The sequence below is a fragment of the Sinohyriopsis cumingii genome, chromosome 6, assembly GCF_028554795.1.
Source record: "Sinohyriopsis cumingii isolate HCF-2022 chromosome 6, ASM2855479v2, whole genome shotgun sequence".
NCBI lineage: Eukaryota > Metazoa > Mollusca > Bivalvia > Unionida > Unionidae > Sinohyriopsis > Sinohyriopsis cumingii.
In genome coordinates this window covers 48,155,865-48,172,512 of record NC_142966.1, presented here as the reverse complement: position 1 = coordinate 48,172,512, position 16,648 = coordinate 48,155,865, and the positions used below count along the sequence as shown (strand labels likewise).

General features: G+C 36.1%; 1 protein-coding gene across 1 annotated transcript in view; it reads right to left on the bottom strand.

Annotated features, from left to right (window-relative positions):
* LOC149796881 (glycine receptor subunit alpha-2-like) overlaps positions 1-13,659 on the bottom strand; it is a 92,770-nt gene extending 79,111 nt beyond the window's left edge. The window contains exon 1 of the mRNA XM_089961534.1: positions 13,300-13,659. The gene's annotated coding sequence lies outside the window, so the exon portion shown is untranslated. The remainder of the gene's footprint in view (positions 1-13,299) is intronic.
* Between the last annotated feature and the right edge of the window lie 2,989 nt (positions 13,660-16,648).

Sequence of the window (16,648 nt, the reverse complement as noted above, 5' to 3'; positions counted from 1 at the left end):
TCCGTAAAGAAACTTCACTAACTCCAGATTTGTTAAATATCATATGACTACGCGTTTGCGAGTTTAATCGATCAGAATTTCGAAATGCAACAAATATGTCGTGGTGAAGAAATACCTTGCTGTGATGCTATATGCCACGTAAATAAACCACTAATATCCGTGGTTACTGTTAACTAATTCAGCAACGATTGACCGCCTTGGTCCATAAATGACAACAATCGCTGTTCTTCAGCAGTCGTTGGAGTCATTACCGGCATCCACAACGTAAGTTTTGTCAGTATTACTTTACCAGCATCGCCCATAGGTCGCCAGATAGCGTCGTCGTCGGTAGCTTTTCTTATAAGGGTAACTGTGTGTTTAGCTCTAAAGATAACAATTCTATCATTTCTACAAAATCCAAATATGTGGGATAGTGGTATTGCGCGTGAAAAACCTCTACGCGCTTGTCCCAGCATTGATCGACGTGATGTAAATCCTAGTTTGAATCTGGATTAGCACCATGAACCACCGGCCACACATCAGCGTCAGCGTAATCGGCATTGTTTCTTGGTCGTCTTATATTACACTGTATGTCGCTAGGATTGTCGGAAGTGTCCTTTGCAAACGTCATTGTAAGGCCGGCTGATCTTGTATAATCATCAAAGTATCTTGCTAAACATATTATTGTTGTGGCAACGTCTACGTCTTTCTCAATTGTTTCGATGTTTTTTCAATCAATCATATACTTAGCACTGTCAAACAAACGCCATGATGCCGTTATTGACGAAACCAACTCTAACTTCATTTGCATATGCAGTATCATCTGGTTTTATAATTTCACCTTCTACTTCAATAAAAGCCTCAACAGGTAAGAAATATTTACTTGTATCGTGGACTTGTAATTCAAGTCTTCCGCGCTGATTTGGTAGTCGTGCGTCATAAGAATAAAATTGATAATCACGCACCGATTCATCTTTAAGGACTGGCGCATCCATGTCAAACGCTGGATCGGATATACGCTTAAACAGCTTTATTATAATTATTATCGTCTAACACGAAGACCACTTCGGGAAATACCACTTTGAGGGAGACCACTCCCTGCTATTAAACTTGATGCTATATTTTTTCTGCTCCACCGGCCAACTCTGCTATGTTTTTTTATTTGCGGCTTGATTTATTATTTTACTGACATTTTCAGGCATAATTTCGGTGCTGAGTAATTTTACTGGTGATTGCGGTCGAACCGCTTGCGGTCTGCGTATTAATCGTGCTAGTCTTTATTTGATTGCCGAGAACGCTTTACCGGCAACATCACTAATCGCGCCAGCAATTTTTTCACAAATAACATCGATAGATTTCATTGTTACTTGTTTTGCAACAGGTGCTGCTTTTGGGGCTATCCTTCTGAATAGACCCTGAACAACATCACTGAGCCCATCACCGTAAATCGCTTCGTAAGTCGGTAATCGCGAATTTACAGCTCTGACCATGATCGATCCACGCTGAGCATTGTGTACGATCATATTATTTATTATTTATTTATCTAATCACTGTGGTAGTCATCAACGATCTCATCGATAAGAGACCGATAAACATCGATGTTAATGATACCGCCTGTCAATAAAATTGTGCTAGTTTTGGGTCTTTCCGATTAATTTTATCTAAATCACCTGCAGCTCCTTATACCTCACCATCCCATTTTTCTGGGTTTCGCTTTCGAAGATGTTGACGTATTATATAATTTTCTTTTTTATCATATCCATATGCATCTATATCAATTAATTTAGTGGGTTTTCAAGTTCTTCAATAGTTTAGGTTTAAACATTTTCCTAAAAGGACCTGGTTGACCATCCAACTTTCTTAAAAACCCTAACGCTATCTGAACTTGTTTTTCCGTTGGATATCCTCCTATACTTCGTTGAAGTTCATCCATATTAGTTAGATATTCCATAAATTCAAGATCACTATCTCTAGCCTGGTTAGTACTTTTATGCGTTGGATATACCCATTTTTCCTATGTTTTTGTATCTATATTTTCATACCCAATTTTAAGTATTTTTTTTCTGTAATTATAAGAATATAATCCAAATTTAGCTAATTCAATCTCATTTATTTTTTTATCAATAATTCCTGGATTAAATGTTTCATCTCTATTAGTTTTATCCTTTTTTGGTTCTCCACCAACAGCACCTTCAAGTAATTCTTCTTCTTTGTCTTCAAGTTTTTCTTCAAGCTTAGGAGGAAGTTGAGGTTGAGCAGCAGCTATCTCAGTTGGAAGATGTCATAAAATCTTTTCTGTTTGTTTAGTTCTTTTTGTGGTTTTTTTCAGTTTGCTCAGCAGTTTGTCTTACTGATGGAAGAAGACCTTCCGTAGTCTCTGCAACTCTTTCAGTAACTTTTGTGACAGGCCTAAACAATTGTTCTGCTTTTTCCGCAAATTCAACTCTGAGATTCTTGACGCTGTTGTAGTTTTTCCTGCACAGAATCTCTTATGGGGAGAAATTTTTTAATTGCCTTTTGTCGTTCTCGAGCTAATCCAGCTGTATGAGACTCCAACGCTGGTGCCATTATTAATATACTAATGATTTATTATAGTAGCAAAGAGGGCGCGACCACAAATAAGTGTCGCGGTTGGTAAACGCGCGTGCATACTTTTTAAAAAAAACGACGACGACAAAAATACAGTAGCTTATAAACTAACCCAGTTAGAGAAACTCTCGGTCAGTTAAAGGCTTCGGTTTGACGTTATTTACCCTTTTTTACGTTTTCGTAGAAGGCCATAGTTTCAAAAAAGGACCTTCTAAAAATTGGTGGGTTCGTGCAAAACTGCTGCTATACAAGCTTTGCCAAACCGTACATGCGTAGATTATTATTTCAGTCGATATCGATTTAATGCTGTCAACATCAAACGCATCTTTGGAACCTGCCATGAGCATATGATCTGTGTGTATTGATTAGTTTTCTGTTATCAACATGTTACAAGCTCAATCTACATAATGTTTTTTTTTGGGGGGGGGGGGCAAGTGGTCTAAAACGCTCACCGTTCCAGATCGTTGCCATTTCATCTCCGTCTGCGTTGGTTCGAGTCTCGGGTTCGGCTAAAGATGGTGCGTAAGAAAGATTACCTGAGGCTTCTCTTGGGTAGGTGGTTCTTCCTGGGGTTTTCCAGGGCTCCTCCTCCACCAATTATACTGACCGCCATGTATAGCCCATCTTGTGCCGAAAAATTGCGTTAAACCCCATAACAACAACATAATGTTTTGTCAATCATTCATATTTCCCAAATATCTTTTATGTCATCAGACGCGAGCATATACATGAAAATATTATATAAATAGGCATTTCAGAACTAATTCAAAATGTCACCTTCTCCCGGGTTTCTTTACAACATTCTTATGCACTAAATGTACAATCAAACATCAACTTTCGCTTATATTACATAGATATATACATACATATATATTTATATATATATTTCTGCAGTTTACTTTCACTGACAAAAGTATTGAAAATAAAATAAGTCGAACGAGTGTTTGAAATGTCATGAAAAAAATATAGTTTCTTGTGCAATCATGATGTTTGTTATTATTGTCACGCATGAAGCCCTCATATCAGTTCCAGTAAGACGAAAATTTCTCCATGTTAGAAGTTTTGTAAATAAACAGACCCAGCGAGTTTATTTTGGAATGTAAACCGCTATACTATTTGCCTTCAAGTGTACAGAGAGATTACCTTTGAAACGCCTCGTAAACTCATGAACTGCCAATGGTTCCGACTGATGGATATTGGTAAACGTCATGAGCTACCAATGGTCCATAATGGTGGGTATTGGTATGGTATAACTCACGAACTGCCAATGGTCCCTAATGGTGGGTATAGGTACAACTCATGAACTATCAATGGTCCTATGGTGGGTATAGGCACAACTCATGAACTATCAAGGGTTCCTAATGGTCGGTATATGTACAACCCATGAACTACCAATGGTCCCTAATGGGGGGTGGGGGTGTTTGTATGGTATAACTCATGAACTACCAATGTTCCCCAATCGATCTTGATATGTTTCTAGACCAGTACACATTCAGCTTTAATTTCATCTACTTGCCTTTACTTCTCAGCAAACACTGTGCTTGGTGAATAAAGTATATCCATTGATCGTTTCATTTAAGTATATTGATTGATTTTGTACATCTGAAACTTACTTAACGCCATTTCTAACTGTTTATCACTGACAACTTGACTAACTGGAGCACCCATCAAAATTACGCACGAACACATAAGTGAAACAAACTCCGATCATTTGGTAGTAAACGATGATAGCAAAGGTAACATTTTGATTAAAATCAAGATTTAGTTATGAATAAGTATCCTTTACGGGCACCTGTTCATCTACTGTTTATTCGTCGATCTCATTACAGCTTTCATATTCCTGAAAGTGAAAAACGTCATGCTGGACATACCACTACCAGAAATAACTCATCCTAACACGAAAATGGAATGATATGTGTGTGTGTGTGTGTGTGTGTGTGTGTGTGTGTGATTTGGATTTTTAACGTAGCTTTAACAATGTTTCAGTCATATCGCTACGATGTCCATAGTGTGACAATTTTTAGTGATGTCTAGTACGGGAGCATCATACCGCAGACATATAGCATCATGCCCCACCCAGTCACATTATCCTGACTCCAGGTCGACCAGACCTAGCATTAACCTCTTAATGTTGAACACCAAGCGAGGCAGCTGTTAGTACCATTTATATAAGTTTTTGGTATGACTCGGCCGGGGTTGGAACCCGCGATCTGCCGCATCAGAGGCGGACGCTCAATCCACACGGCCACCGGAGCGGTGAACGCTTTATCTGAAAAAAATTAATGGACCGGGAATTCCAAAGGTCACCATAACAGGTACTTTCAACATTTCCTATCATCTCTCCGTCATATGGGATATATCGATTTCAACAAGACAGGCAGGGGTGTCATTTAAAATTATTATTATTATTATTATCATTATCATTATTATTGTCTTTGTTAACATTACCTTTCTCGTAATTGAGCTATAAGATAGTTACACGTCTATGTCTGAAAAACAACGTCTAGCTGCCTATGTTAGTTTAGTATATGTATTCCCCAAGATATCACAGGAACTCGTTGTACAACTAGTATAACTATTACCGACTTGACGAGGCTATTTTGGATCTTAAATGAGTATAATGATTACTGACTGGTGTCAGAAGTGTGAAAATACTTACATTTTTCACCCATTATATTAAATATTTCCATTATTCACTCATTTGAAGAAAATATCCTCTCTTTTTTAATGCTCTTTTTGTTTGTATTTTATAACCAATAAGTTTCTATGACAGTTCATTTTTAAATGATAAAATATATGAAGGTTTCTCTCCCTATCCCTCTCTCTGTCCTTCTTTCTCTTAAACTGTGTTGGTTGATCAGTCGGCGTGTCAGTTAAATTTCACTTCTTCAAGACCACGCCTTCTCTCTCTCTCTCTCTCTCTCTCTCTCTCTCTCTCTCTCTCTCTTGATGGATGGATAGACCAAGGCACGGATGACAATCCTAGCGTCATTTTATTAATTCTTTTTTGAGACATTATAAAAAAATAGAAACTCAGAAAAGGAGCAAACAAAGAGTTTCGAAATGGATTGTGAATATCTAACATAGATGCAGAACTACATTTTTGGTAATGGTCACACTGGGAAGGGATGTTAAGTGTTCATTCCATCCGTCAATACACCGTTTCCAGTAGTCCATCTTAAACTCGTTAGAGTGTCTGTATTTGTATGTGGTACAAAAAATATTTGATTACTATGTTGCAAAACGTAATTCACTTAGCAGCCGCGAAGGGATCGATTTTACTGGATCAATGTTCATCTTGGGATGGTTAAGAAAAACTTTTTTCTTTCCTATCCAATATTTATCTTCTGATGTTCATAAAGAACAAGTACAAGTGGTAATAAGACACCCTATTCACGGGATGGGACCAAACTGAAATAGAAAAAGGGAATACAATTTCAACTGAACTGTTTCTAAATTCCACACGAGTATCTACTGTATCGGAGACATTCTTTAAAAACAACTCAATACCCCTAATATTGGGTTCGATCGCAATGGGATGTAAATTCATGCCATACAAATCGTAAACCACTCTGTGACATAACTTTTACTTCCACTGTTGAACAACTTCATACATGCGAACTGGACAACCTAAGTACAAAGGCATACAGTCAGAAGAGCGTTTCCGTGAGGAAGACAAACAGAGAGACAGAGATAGAGACAGACTTGTAAACAGACGGAGATAGATCGTGATGAACAAAACTTTTCAAGTTAAAGAGAAAAGATGGAGGTAAACATATATATAAAAAAATTAAAGTCATCAAACATCTGTAAATACCGGAAATGCTAACAAATTTTAGCATTTAAAATCTTTCAAGATGTGGATGAATCTTTGTAAATGTATATCATTCGTTAAATAACCACGATGTACATTTTTGTACATGTGTTCTGTTAAATAAGCACAGAGTACCTTTTGTACATGTATTCTGTTCAATAATAACTGGGGGCCCCGAGTGGCCAAGTCGTCTAAAGCGCTCTCCGTTACGGATCACTGCCATCTCACCTCTGTCTGCATGGGTTCGAATCTCGGATTCGGCCAATGCGGATATGTGAGAAAGCTTGCCAGTAGCTTCTCGAGGGTCGGTGGTTCTCTCCGGCGATTTCCCGGGTATTCCTCCACCATTAATACTGGCCGCCATGTATAGCCTATCGTGTGCTGAAAAATGGCGTTAAACCCTACAGCAACAACAATAATAACAGAATACATTTTGCACATGTAGCCGCTTGCATCGTGCTACTTACTAAATGATTCTGTCAAATTCCATTAAAATTTTCGAGAACCAGTCAAAGGTAATGAATCCCTTCAGCCTGAAATGTAAATAAATCAATGATGTATCTATTCATAGCAATATTGGAACATAATCATTTGCTCACACACACACACACACACTCACAGCAACACTTTCACGCATTGTCATGTACGGTTTCTACTCAAAGTGAATTCCTAACACTGAAAGCCTGCAAGTTATCAGAAAACTACTTATCGTCCAGTACTGGCGTAATCAAATAGTACAGAAAAAGTTCATAACGGAATTAATTTGGTTCCATATAAATATGCTGTTGGACTTTTTCACAAGATGGATCAGGATAATGCTAGGAAACGAAGTAACCTTTTTTAATGAAAAGAGCGTTTGAGAATGCCCAATCAAAGTGCTCCCACGTGTACAAATGAGTCTTAGATATTGTCTGGCATCGAACCACTAAATTAAAACTTGTGAAGCCTTACTAAAAACGCAGGACCCATTGAATGTATAGACGAAGTTAGAATTAAGCAATAATTTATTATTGCAACACACCCGTTAATGTAACGACCTTTCCCATTTGTCGAGCATCATAATTTGCGGCAATATCAAGACATCCTATCCGAAATGTTGGTACCTTTGTGATGATATGACTCTCCCTATACGTGGTGTCATGGACAAATTCTTTTTGTGCTAATTTTCTACAAAAATTCCATAATTGTGTCATAAAGATGACATTCTTGTACTTGATGAATTGAGGACCTTAAGGGTGTTTTTCTTATTTGGCGCAAATATGTTTTACTAGCCTCACTGATACATCGAAGGTGAACACAATTTACTACAGCAAAACCATCATTAACGTCATCATATCCTCGATGAGAAAATCGTTGTCACCCTAATCAGATTTATCTGCCTCATTGGAGCGGTAGATTGGGAGAGAGAAATAATTAGGAATGTATTCACACTGTATTTTAGTTTCAATCTTGAAAATAAATGTGGATGCCTTCTTATTTGCGGGAAGTGAATTCACGCTTAAAAGAATTTTATCAAACATGTTAATTATTAAAGAGAACTAATTATTGGATTCTATCAGACAATTGGAGCACTGCGACGAATCTCCTGTGTATATGCTTAACTAAATGGCATCTCCATCTCTAGAGGGTCATCTGCTTATTTCATCGAGTCATATCAAAATAAAAATATGTTGAGACCCTACAACTTTTCATTCAGTGTTGTCGATATGTATAGGGGTTTGCTGTGTGCTCAGACACTTCCGGTAAACAAAATGCATGATTTTTCTGTACATTAATGTGCCGACGAACATCCAAAGCATAGTTTTATTTCTACGATCTAATTGATACTTTTCAGATTATTGCTCAGAACTCGGAAGCATTTTGAGAATAATCCATAATAATTTATTACTCGATTTTAGCCATGGCGACCATAAATGTGTGTATAACGGATGAAGTTATCTCTGGAAAGTTTAAGCGAATTTGACGTTTTTTCAACAAGACAAACTGAGAGGTAATCAGCAGAAACATTGCTAATTTGTACACTGACAGAAAACCAACTTTCTGTTTGGGGTAGGGTGATTTATAATACTTTCTTGTGATTTAATATTTCTTGTAATTTTTTCGCTCCATATATAGGAATTCACAAATCTCTCATAATGTATCTCCCAGAATTGATACCAGTGCTATCTAGAAAGGGACATTTTCACTTTTTTTACTTCGTTTATATATTGCGATACTTGAGACTTTGTTTCCTTTGCATTATTAGCGATTCCGTTTTTCATTTGGCCAATAGGGCTTCGTTAACACCGCTCATTTTGTTGATGATGCTGAAATAGTATCGTAATACTTAACGTCATATACGGTTTCGTAACTTCAACGCTTTGGGGAGGGGGGAACCTTTTAGAACAAGATTTGCTAATGAAGACACGACAGATACATCCTTCAATAAATGGCACACTGGAAAAAAGTTATGGCTGGTAGTGATACAGTATTTCGCACGTCTGACAAATCAACTATGGCAATATAAATGCTGAGATGATCTAACAGCCAGATACTTAACAGAATAACCAGTACAGCGTGTTTCCATAGTATAATATGTTTTCTATAAATAGATCCCTTCGTGTAGCTATGCAAGATCGGACTATTTAATTAACTAAGGAAGAAATAACTGACAAGAATAGTTACCTAGGTCACCTTGGATAACTAGAACAACAGTACTTCGCAGAAACCTAGTATCCTGTTTCTTTTAATGAAGCGTATTGTTCTTTTCTTCTTGTTGTTTTAAAAGTCACTGATTACTGGCAAATACTAATTGGAAATTTCAGCAAGATAAAGTTCCATGTTATGCTTATGGTTTAAGTTAGAATACACTTTCAACTGCCATCTAGGAATGAAACTTACAATGCAGCTGTTCTGTATGATTTTAAATATGTAGATAAAGCAGATTCAAGAGAAATCGGAAAATGTTTACATCATATGATACATACATATTTGTTATACTGATTTTATTTCAGTAGATATTATAGATAATGTTTGCGTAACCCGTAACGTGATTCCAAAAGGTTGGAAAAATTAATGATATAAACTATCGAAACGGACAATTTGGAAACAACACTGACTATAGTGAAGCAACTGATATACAATTCCGAATCCAGTATGTATGTATGTATGTATGTATGTATCTTTGTGTGCGTGTGTGTGTGTCTGTGCATGCATGTATCCATTCATGCATGCACGCACGCACATATGTATGTATGTATGTATGTATGTAGGTGTGTGTATGTATGTATGTAGGTGTGTATGTATGTATGTAGGTGTGTGTATGTATGTAGGAGTGTACGTATGTATGTATGTAGGTGTGTGTGTGTATGTATGTATGTATGTATGTATGTGGGTGTGTGTATGTATGTATGTATGTATGTATCTATGTATGTAGGTGTGTGTGTATGTATGTATGTATGTATGTATGTACGTACGTACGTACGTACGTACGCATGTATGTACGTACGCATGCATGTATGTATGTATGTATGTAGGTGTGTGTATGTATGTATGTAGGTGTGTATGTATGTATGTATGTATGTATGTATGTATGTATGTATGTATGTATGTAGGTGTGTGTGTGTGTATGTATGTATGTATGTAGGTGTGTATGTATGTATGTATGTATGTAGGTGTGTATGTATGTATGTATGTATGTATGTATGTTACATCAGCACATCCATGTTATATCGTAACGAGTAACATTAATATTTTTTTTAATTGCCAAAATTTTCTAAAGATAAACCCTTCTGAACAACATTAATCATGTACTTCTGTCAGATAAAAAAGGAACAGAGGTAATCATGCTTGAAACGCTATAGAAAATAAACCATAACGATCGAAGGTACAGATTTAATAAAACTTGAAAAAGAATAGAAAGTGAACCTAAAGATAAAAGATAGTAATAGTAATGCTAGAAAAGGTATCGAAAAACAAACCGTAACGATAAATAGGAACAGAGATAACAATTCGTGAACAGGTATAGAGAATAAACCATATAGGTAAGAACTATAAAATCCTTTGAATATAAGCTGAAAGTTTCATATAAATGCCATTCCTTTAGAAAGACAAAAATCTTATCGTGGGGGTGGGGGTCATCATCAAAAAGATTTTGTCTCACGGGAATGAAGTTGATGCGCTCAACAGGGATGTCCCTTGCTGTGAGATCCAGATAGCAATCAATCTGCTAGAGATTTAATAAAAGGGGATATTTTTTGGAGTCACTGGCATTTAATATTTTTTCTCTCAGGGGGTGTGTATGTGTACATTATCCATATTTAGCAAAATATAACACCAACAGTTCTTGAGTTTATCGGAAACAACTACAATATCCCTAACGTGCAGCTTCCTCTCTGTAAAATTAGTTTTCCTTAGTGCTCTGAGAAAATGCATCATGTGCGTGAAGCTGCCATTTTGGTTATTGCTTTTGTTAAATAATTCACCAAATGAGAATTACTTCTTGTTCTGTATGATCGAATTTGTTCATGCTACGCTAACAAGAATTGTTCTGACGGTCCCTGCCATTTGTCTAATATACGCATGCTCAAAGCCATCAAAGAATCAATTGCAGATTGATCCTCCCTGTACGACATGAGTAAACCGAGTAAAAGAAGTTATTCATTTATTGTGAAATTAATTTATCTTCCTTGCGACGCAGAACATAATTTCAATTACAATAAGGTTGACTTATTTTCCGTCAACGCACTGAGAAGCGGAGGTTTTCTACACTTTGTAAACAAAAAGGGGTGTGCGACATTTAGTGATATCAATTATGGACCCAAACGTGGCATTTTTTTTTCTTCCACGATCTGAGATTTTTGCCCAGTAATCGCTACTTGTGCTTTTCTGATAAATTATGTTCAATCTCTGGATCAAGGTTGACGATTTCCTTAAAAGTCTAAGGATTTCTTAATATAGAATATAAACACTTTTTTAATTACCGTAAAATGGCTGATTTAAAAATTTATGTTAAAGTCGTCTAGTGTATATGAATGTAATACAATTCTTGTTATTGCAAAGAGCAGTGTATGCAAGATAATGTAAAATCTCAATTGCAGGAAAAATGGTGAGATTTCTAAAATTTATAGAAAATAGGGGTCACTTTCAAAGGGCAATTAATGCCATCTGCAATGAAAGTTAATTCGAACATCATCATTAATTTCAAGATAATTGTAATAGCATATAGACTTTGATCTATAGGCAAAAAATAAAGCAAGACTGGTTTAGAAAAACATTTAATATAGGAAAGGATTAAACAAGTATTAATGCCGCTGTCAACTGAATAATTACATGTTTGTCTGATGTATGCTGTAGACTATTTCTGAGAGGATCCTCCCACGATAATGAAAACTGTTTGCATGGCCAGACTCAAAACTACGATTAAACCTCCTCAAAATAAATTTCATATCTTTTCAGCTTCCCTTTCCACACTGAAAGCATTGCAGAGTCTTAAATCTGACAGACCCAGATATTACAGAAGCATGATGTTCCGAATCATGGGGAAAAAGTATTATGTAATGTTGGCTGCCTAGTCACATTGACTTGCAGGTTATGAAAGGACAGATAAAGCAGCCAAAGCTACCCTGCTGTGGCCAGTTTCCGGGTGGAAGATTCCATATGATGATTTAAGATGCTAAATAAATGAAGATGTTCGTTATACTTAGCCAAATATTGGGAATGAAAATTCCACAAATTTAAGAACATCAAGCTCACTATGGATAGTGGCTTCCATTGTATGGAACAAATTGGAGCCATGGGGTGTTTTTCTGCCGAGCGCGTATCAGACACACACCTGACACATGCATACTTCCTGAAGGGTGGTCTTCGATCTGAAAGTATACACTGCCAATGTCCAATGATAAGCCATGCACATTCTATTTACTATTTCCAGCCCGTGAGACAGAAGTTATGGTTTTTTATGTGAAGTGCTTTCAGAAAACATATGATAAATGTACGTCTAAAGTTAAGGGAATGCAGTTTATTCATTTCGGATCATGATTTAAGTGTTTTGCTTGTTAATTTAGTCTACTAGTTTATATATATATATATATATATATATATATATATATATATATATATATATATATATATATATATTAAGCTCTTTAAGTTTCATGCTTAATTTTGTTGTAGTTAATACTAACATTTATTTAGGAAGGTTTCATCTTCCATAAGTTTTGTGCAATTCACTTTTACATTTTTAGAAGTACATAATGTTTGTGCTGGGGTGATGTAAAAATCAAACGCATACACAAATTGATCAACAAGATTTAGTTTTATTGCGTTACTAGCTTCGCTAAATAGTTGCATGTCAAAATATGTCTTACAAGTTGTAAGTCGATACTCTCGACAAAACGGCGAAAGTAAATTGAGAAATTATGGCTTTCGTAGAAGTGTGTGCCCAAAATACAGTTGCATTATACTATGCCTGTGTGGGCTGGTTCAGACAATCCATAGTAGTTCTTCACAGCCGCTGTCATCAACTGATATGAGCGAGGCTTTGAATGTTATACAAGGCAAAAAACTAATCCTGTAAAAGGATTATGTTATAGGTATGTGTTATAATCTTGTTGCAATGCAAGTAATTTATATATTACAGTGTAAAATCACACAGAGGGTTGGGCGTAAACAATATATATGATTTTATGTTGCGAATGATAAGTAAATAACATTGAACCTTTAGCAACAGTGGGAATGGATTCACAAATGACGACTGACCACAAATGATGACTGACCATAATGACCACTGACCGCAAATGACGACTTTTAAAGTCTATTTCTTTGACCAGAAAAGAAATTTACGCGTGAGAGAACGTGGCTAGTAAATTCAAGACTCAGTTAAACTATCAAAGGCAGTACAAGGATATTGCAAGATGATTTCAAAATATATTACTTACGGGAAGATGTGACCTGTGTCCACTTTCAATTTCCTTCTTTCCAGTACAAGAAAACACTGATAAGCACGTGCTTTTAAAACAAATGAGATCTTCAATAGAATCGTCTTTGATGATACAGCCTTCAGTTAGGAATCCTCGTAATCAATTCCTATTCGTAACATCCAGTGCACTACTCAACTTCCAAGAATGTTTCGCTCACCTAATGTATAGCCGCCACTCTTGTTTAATTTCAAAGAAATCAATAAAGCAATTGCAGGAAGGATATCCTCTAATCTCCCATGATATCCAATACATTTGGTAGCAATGAGTGGGACGGATATCACATATGTACCCTTTAAAGACCCCGTTATTATTGGCGCACGCTCAAAGAGTAATGAAAAATCCAACACCAGTGTTTAACAGTATGTGTAACTGGTAAACTGATTCTAGTAATGAACGTAATTTAAGTGTAATTTCCAGCACAGGTAGTACTGACGGTCTTTGAGAAAGTGTTTGTCATTAACATCGAGCGTTTCAAAGTAGGTTTACATGTTACATCAAAGTCGTGTATATAAAATGATAAACCCGAAAAATAAATTGTTTAATAAAGAGAGAATATCTACCTCCTGTATTAACAGGTTGACTGGTAACTGAAGAAATGCGTAAAACAAAGCAACCATCACCATCTGCATGTGACAAGAAATGCAGAAATAGAACTTAACATTCGTTGAGTTTTTTTCTACAATAAGTGCAAGACAAGTCAAATGCTTGCACGATATTAGCATGGATATGAACGTTGCATTTTCCAGTCAAATCCTTGACAAATTTGGAAAGTCCATTGAGAGTGTGATAACATTTCTAAGCCATACCGAATAAAATGTTTTTTCTCGTGAAACATTCAAAGATATCTTCCTTTCCTTTAGCTGGGTAAACATGTACGTATTTATAGTAAAACCTGGCATTGTGACCACGCCTGTACTACAGTTCAAACGACTACACATTGCCTAAGGTTGGAACAATGTATATATTTGACAATAGTACACATATAAAATTGTGGTAAACTAGTATTTAACAACCAGCCTAATAAATATGCTCCAAACCTTTAATGATACTGATGTATCATCTCGTCTTTTCTTTCAGTCGTGTAATTTAATGCAGGCATATTGGTGTACACTTTAGACATCCGCCGTTGTTATCGCGGCTTCTGAGCTACGGTCCGCTGAAGGAACTTTTCGGCGATACGTACCTACTATTTCCAAATGAAATCTTATGTTGGACAATTTGTAAATCCAAGTGGAATGGCACAACTCCAACCTCCTGTGGCCATTTGGAATTTCGTAAGCATGTTGGGTCACAACTTGGAATATGCATATTGTTGAGAAAATTCATCTCAACAAAACATGATATTCAAACTTGTTGCGTTCTTTCTAAATAAAGAATTGCATGGAGAGGTTTTCTGCATGTCGTAAAATGAAAGTTGATGAGAGAGCATCCGTAGAGATTTTCATCTGTGTGGGAGAATAATTTATTCCACTCAGCACATACATTTATAGCATTAGATGCGTGAAGCCGCATTTGCAAATGCTTAGATTAGGACTTGACAGTCTGCACATGTGTACAAATATTACAATTCAAATATATCTGATTAGTTAAAATATAACCATTTATTCAAAACTTACCTCAGATATCAAGTATTAATATTATCTTTCTGCTAGAGAAATGCCAGACTGACCATGACATTGACTAAAACTGAAATGACAGACTTTGACACTATATTGTGTGAAATTAAGGATTCAAAACTGAAACAAAAAGCAGCAGAGCTGAACAAACCTTCTACTGAAACGTCATTTTTGAAAAATATAGCTTTCCTACGAAAACGAAAAATATAAGGTCAGTAACGCCAAACCGAAGCCTCTAACTTGCCGAGAGTTTCTCTAATTGTTACTTTTTCTTTGTCGCTCGTGTTTTTCTAAATTTGTATGTGCGTTTATTTACCCTCCGAAAGTTTCACTGAGGTCGTACCCTCTCTGCTGCTATAAAAGTGTGAGTAATTAAATTATTATTATGTTAGTCTCTCAACCAAATATTTTATCAAGACCTGTACGGTATCGCGATCGCAGATCATGTAAATTTATTGTCATAAATCCGTGTGGAGTATATTGTGCTTTTGAAAAGAGGTTTTTGAACCTAATCATGTCCATATCCCCACTACATCAAGTTTGATGAATATTTCGCAGAGTAGTTGTAACGACTCCATTAAACACAACTAAAATACTACAGTTACTTCTGATCACTTTAGGTATTTGTGTATATCGCAGAGTAACATCAATCACGTCTGTGTTTTTGTGTCTGCGTCGAGAAAATATTATTGCTGGATTGTATTGTTTGTCCAGCATTACATCATCGTATACTACAATATTAATAATAAATCTATCGAGGCCATCAACAGATACGGTTTCATCAATATCGGTGATAAAAGCAATAATATCATTACCATCCTCGTCCAACAATTTTGCATTTTTATTAAAATCTTTGAGCACATCGTAACATCTCTGATCATTTACAGATGGTCCTACATAAATATAATTTATACCACTTTAGCCATCTCATTATCAAATTAAGCAGTAATTGTGTTTTACCCGATCCGGATGGAATTCTGGTGGAATTCGGTAGCGCTGGATGATGCTTTACTGGCTCCTGCTTTCGAGTCGCTGAGAAATCAATGACATCCATGATGTAATAAATAATATGGATCTAGACTGTGTTCCATGCAGAGCATCCACCGCCACAAGTGGATTAATAATAATAATAACAACACAAAAAAGCGTGCACTTACGGGTAAATGTGTAACATGTGGTACGAAAACATATATATTTATGTCTAATAATAAAATTGGTGGCGAAATTTAGGAAAATTAGCAGGAACTCCAATAGCTAAATACACAGGAGAAAAAACATCTTCCTCGATATAATTATTGTGGTCCAGGAACTCGACTTGATATTCGATTTGACGAGCGAGATCATCCAAGACCTGGAGAGTATCCAATAAATGCAATTGATCAAGCATGTCAAGTTCATGATGTAGTTTATAAAAATACAGATTTACAACAACGACATATTGCAGATGTGAAGTTGATTCACTCGTTAAGTTCCATTTTAAAAAAAAATGTTTTACAGAATCATTAGCTACTGAGTTGATAAGATCTGCGATAAAAGGTAAAATAGTGCTAGGGGCTGGTAATGAATCATCCGATTATTAAGATAATGGAATTGATTTATTATAGCCCAAGAGAATATTGGTGGGGTAGACCAGCGAGTCGTAAACTCGCTGATGCATGAAATATTACACGTTCTGTTGCTGCAAATTGGTT